The sequence below is a fragment of the Belonocnema kinseyi genome, chromosome 5 (assembly GCF_010883055.1).
Source record: "Belonocnema kinseyi isolate 2016_QV_RU_SX_M_011 chromosome 5, B_treatae_v1, whole genome shotgun sequence".
Taxonomy (NCBI): domain Eukaryota; kingdom Metazoa; phylum Arthropoda; class Insecta; order Hymenoptera; family Cynipidae; genus Belonocnema; species Belonocnema kinseyi.
Window position 1 is genome coordinate 64,439,281 of NC_046661.1, and position 5,722 is coordinate 64,445,002.

At 28.4% G+C, this 5,722-nt stretch overlaps 1 protein-coding gene across 1 annotated transcript in view; it reads right to left on the reverse strand.

Annotated features, from left to right (window-relative positions):
* The window catches only part of LOC117173975 (mitochondrial intermembrane space import and assembly protein 40), a 123,650-nt gene extending 118,217 nt beyond the window's left edge, over positions 1–5,433 (reverse strand). The window contains exons 1-2 of the mRNA XM_033362642.1: positions 5,294–5,433; positions 5,050–5,155 (exon numbers count right to left, since the gene is read on the reverse strand). The gene's annotated coding sequence lies outside the window, so the exon portion shown is untranslated. The remainder of the gene's footprint in view (positions 1–5,049; positions 5,156–5,293) is intronic.
* Positions 5,434–5,722: the final 289 nt, after the last annotated feature.

Genomic DNA, 5,722 nt, shown 5'->3' on the forward strand with positions numbered 1-5,722 from the left:
CTAACGCCTAAAGCCTTGCGGCTAACCTAGCTTCGAGTATAAAGAAAAAAATCTGAAATATATATCCTACAGCTGTGCAGGACCGTCAGCAAATTTTTGCAACCAATACTATAAAAAAATGTTGCGAAGGTTATAATAATATATTTATAATATAATAATTTTTGAAATGTTACAAATTATTATTGAATTTTTTATGTAATTAAAGAATATTGTAAATAAATTCACAAATATTTCAAGATATTTGGAAAGATTTTAGAGAAAGCAATATATATTTTAAGAAATTTAATCCATTAAAATGATTTATAAAAATTTACGAAGATTTCAAGAGATTTAACAGACTTTAAAGACTTCAATAAAATTCTTTATATTTTTAAATTACTTTAAAATCTTAAAACTCATTTAAATTCTACTGAAATTCCTTAAAAATTCTTTAAAATTACTTAAAATCTCTTAAATTCTTTTAGAATATCTTGAACTCTTTTAAATATTATCAAATCTTTTGAAATTCGATTATAAATTAAAATTTTGTTTAATAAAATAGGTCCTGACACTCAATGCAACACTTACACGCAGTGTTCTTTCAAATAGATAGTTGATAAAAGTATATGTTCAATATAGCCATGATAACGAGGCATCAAATTCTTGTATATACACTATAATATTTTGATATTTTAATCATATATCTTATGCTACACTTTTCCCAATTATCATTTCAGTCACAAAAACTTGCCTTGTCATATTAGGCTGGGTAATTTTCTTATACGCAGGACGTAGGTAATTAAATTTATTCTTATTATCATGTTAAAATTTTACATTTTAATACAAGATTGGACTGGTCAAGAAATTAATTAAATTATTACCAAATGAAGTGTAATAGTTTATATTTGAAGAAAATAGATAAAATACCATTACAAAATTTATGTTAATACGAAAAGGATGAGTTGTATGGAAGAAAAATGTTTTTAAACATAACAGAAAAAAATCTCACCTAAATTGTTGAATCTTCAAGCTAAAAGATCAATTTTCCGCACAGCAATTGAATTTTCAACCGGAAATTGTGAATTTTTAGAAAAAAAGTAATTTTTAACCAAATAGTTACATTCGTAACCGCTAATAAAAAATTCAAGAAGTAAAACTAAAATAGATTAATTTCTTTGCTGATAAAATTCTCATGCAAAAAACATTTTATTAGACCTTTCATCAGTAAAACATCAATTGTAACAGAAAATTAAATTGTCTAGAAAAATAATTGAATTTTTTGCCCGAAAACGTGAATTTCGAATAAAAAAGGATAGCTTTTTAACGAAATTTTTGGATTTTAAAACAAATGCAAAAATATATAACTACAACGCTTAACTGAAAAATTTAAAGGTTATGCTCCGCATGATTTACTCTGGTGTTACTGAACTGATTAGTTAATGAGTCCGAAATCACTGATTAATAAGTGAAATCTCTAACTACTATTTCAATCAGTGAATTTTTCACAGATTCACATTTAAAGACTGAGGTTGTTTTTCATTCAAAAGCATCGGAACTTTTCACCTTTGAAATTTTGAATATAAATTTATTTTATGTATAATATTCATGTGTTTTATAAATTTACTGTATAAAACAAATAAATATTATACATAAAAAGTTTAAAATGTTAATTTTGTTTGTCTACTTGGTCATAATCAATATTATTAAAATATTGATTAATTTTTCACAATCTTAAAAATTAATCAATATTTTGATAATATTGATTATGACCAAGCAGACAAAAAAAATTCACATCTTAAACTATTAATTAATTTCCCTAATCAAAAAATCTACATCAATAATAAAATTATATATAAAACTTCACGCTATATATAAACTATACATAATTTTTCCCCTTGGGATTGTTTGATTGAATGTACTAAAATATTATTTTATTATGATTGCTAAATTGACATGCTGCAGTGCTGCCAATCCTCGAAAGTGGTTATTTCACTGAATCAATAAGTAACCTTTCCCTGATTGTCAGTGACCCATTCCTAGCTGTTTGAGTCAGTAAAATTTCTCTGATTGAAATTTAGAGAGAATATAATGGGTTATTTGTTTACTACGGCAGAAGTAACTATGGTACACAGTATTCAAAATCACACCGTTTTGTAAGGTTTCACCCCTAAAATTTCCGTTCTTATTTACATAAAACTAAGTATTATTTTTCAAACACTGTTTCAAAATTATATATCATGCTGAAAAAAAATATTTGCATTCAATTCATTCACTAAAGAAATGAAAAGCACCCTTAAAGTTCATCAAATGAAATACGTATCTAAAAATCTCTATACAAACAGCTTTCTTTAACTTCAGTCTAATCTTGAAGTTTAAAAGAATATTATTAACTTTTATTTGTAACCCCCACCCCTCACACCTCTGCAGGACTCCAAATATGACCCAAAAATAAAATAAACCACATTTTTACCTATAATTCTTAATTTTTAGCAATTTCTGTCATCCTTTTTCATACCAATAATTAATAATGGACAATTTTGATAATGTTCTTGGCTTTATAAATAATGTTTAATTGGTTTTTTATATTTCTGTAAGTTATTCAAACAAGGATTCAGTTCCAAAAATATTAATAAAATAATGTATTTTCTGATTCAAAGCTAATAGTTGGTCATAGTATGAAGTAGTATATTCTTTAAGAACATTATGTATTAATTTAAAGAATTAATTTTTTTAATTAACAAAATTTCTCACAATTAATTAGCAGATGTCTCATTTTTCCTCATATTGGTATAATATGCTAGTTTTTGTTGAATAATTATAAAATTTTCATACATTTCTTCTAATTTTACAGAAATATCTATTTTGTTTACACAATTTGTATTTACTCAATTAGTTTCTTTTACATTCAATTTAAATAAGAAAAATAAAATGTAATACATACCATTACTTTTTTACATGTATTGCGTATAGAAAAAATATATCGAGCATTTTTTAATTGTTTATACAAATATATTTTTTTTAAAGAATGGTATTTAAAAAAATATGTTCAAAATCGTATTTTCGGAATTAAACATAATATTCAATGACTTCTAGTATAGTACTCTCTAAATTTCACTGATTCAAATAGCCATAAATGGGTCACTGACAATCAGTGAAGGTTTACTTACTGATTCAGTGAAATAACCACGTTTGAGGGTTGGCAGCACAGTACATAATTAATGGCGCAGTATTGAATAAATCAAAAAAGTCACAATAAAACTTAAATTATAAAAGTGTGTTATTACATTCTTCATATTTTTGCAATCTTTAATATGATTATATTAGAAAAAATTACTAATGCAAATTATGATTCAAGTTTCAACCTTTTTTCTGAACAAAGTGCTATAGTATAGGTAATTTATAATCATTAAAATAAGTGGAACATTACTTTAGTGAACTTTGTACGATTAGTATAATTTTAGCATATATTTAGCATAAGACAGGCCAATTTTGATATTTCGGTAGTGAATAATGCTGCAGAAAGGTGCTAAATGAAAATAAGACTTTAACTGCCAGATAACGAGAAATGAGGATCAAAAGCAGTACTCATTGAAATTATTAAAAAATTACAGAAAACAGTTTGCAGATATCAGAAAGAAAACATTGTCCTTGGTCAAAAAATGATGTTTCTTTAAAAGCTTGGTACGTTGCGATGCAACCCTGGAGCATGGTTTCAATTTTTGGAAAATCCAAAATATTCCCATATTCATCAAATGAGATTTTAAAGTGCCCGTTGGTAAGTGTTAATATAGGAATTTAAAAAAATAAAAAATGACGGATTTATTTCCTTCGGAAATGGTAACTTTAAGGTGGGAGGCTTGCCCTGCAGAGTGAAAAGTAACTTTTAAATGCATTTTTGGACCACCCTTATTTATGCATGTATTCAACTTTTTGTCGGAAATTGAAATTTCTGTCGGAAATCGGGATTTCCCGGTTGAAAATGTAACTGTTTCTTAGATAGTACATTTTATTATTTTACATTCATATCTTCACACTTTGTGGTCAAAAGTGCAAGTATTTTGTGAAAAATTCATCTGTTTGTTAAAAATTAATCTGTTTTTATACAAATTTGAAGTAGATGATTCAAAACAAAACTATTTTTTTGAACAATGAATTTTTAGGTAGAAAATCAACCTTTTAATCATAAATTAGTCTGTGTTGTAGAAAATTAGTCGTCTACGATGTGAAAGCTATATAGTTTTAAAAAATGTATCTTTTCGGCTGTGGATTCAATTATGTGGTAAAAAACTTAAAAAGTTTTATCTAATATTTGAAAAGTCAACTGCAATACCGCTTACTTTTTTCAGAGAAATTGATCAGTACATAATAAAAAAAGACACTTCATCCAGGTGCATCGAACGGAGTACAAAATTCTAGAACCTGGTCTGCTAAAAATAAATACAGATAAACGGAAGAGACCACCGGAAGTTTTAACTGGCTCTGTAAAAGTGTCGATGTCTGAGGTGAAGATGAACATCATAAAGCTGGTCAACACTGACAGTCGACCTCTATCGGCCGTCAATGATGAATCATTTAAATTTTTTACTAAAAAGATTATGGAGGCAGTCCCCAGTAGCGAAAGATTCGCAATTGACACCAACAGTGTTCGGCTGATGGTGCTGCATTATGCCGACGACATTCGAGCGCGTATTACAGAAGAACTGAAGGTCTGTACAGAAACAATGTATGAAAAACTGTAATGATTTATAAAAGCTTTATGTTCCTGTGCGCAGATCCCCGTGCAGAAATTCCCCCTATTTTGCTTCATTTGCGAAGTGACGTTGACAAGGCCCACATCAGTTTTTATAGGTTCAAAAAAAATAAAATGAATAACGATGGGGCACAAATGAAGCGTTAAAATATAATTTTCTGTCATTAAGTTTATACACACTGTCTTTGTGCTGAATTTAACATGATAAAAGTAATAATGATATAAAGTAAAATAATAATAAAAAAAGTTAATTCTTCCTAATGAAAGTGGTTTTTGTACATCATTATTATAATTTTAAAAAGTGCAAAAACGTTACATACCTTGTATAGGGGTTGCCAGATTACCCCATGAGGCCCACAACAGAAGTGGGGAAAACTGGTCAGTACCTTGCGTGGCCTACATTTAGATTTCTGCACGGGCCCATACCTGGTATAAGGAAGTTTGTAATGTGGACACCCAAATTTTCTTATTCCTTTTTTGGCTTTTACAAAACTTAGTTCCCTTACTTTACAAAATGTATGGAATTATCAATATAATTAATTTGTTTTGTTCACTTTTTCCTACCGTATATGCGTTTGTAAAATATTTCATGTATTCCTGGGGATTAACATTCAGTACGTGAAGAATGAACGAATAAAAATTAGAACCTTGTCGGTGAAGGAGCTCTGTGATAGCACTACCAGTGATTACTTATTAGAAGTAATCAAGGCTATATTAGACTCTTTTGAAATAAAAATAAAAAATTTATACTCCTTCACCACTGACAATGGTTCGAATATGCTGCGGTTGCGAAGGTTGATTGCTGAGTCGCAACAAAATGTCGCAATTTTGGATGACGAGGAAGTGGTAGATGTGAATATCAGTGACCTTGATAACCTTCGATTAAATTGCAACAACGAGGGCAATGGCGTGACCTTCGAACAGACTGCAGAGGATAACACTTTCAGAGACGAGACCGATGACAGTCTGTTTGAAGTGTCAGAACCCTTGGAA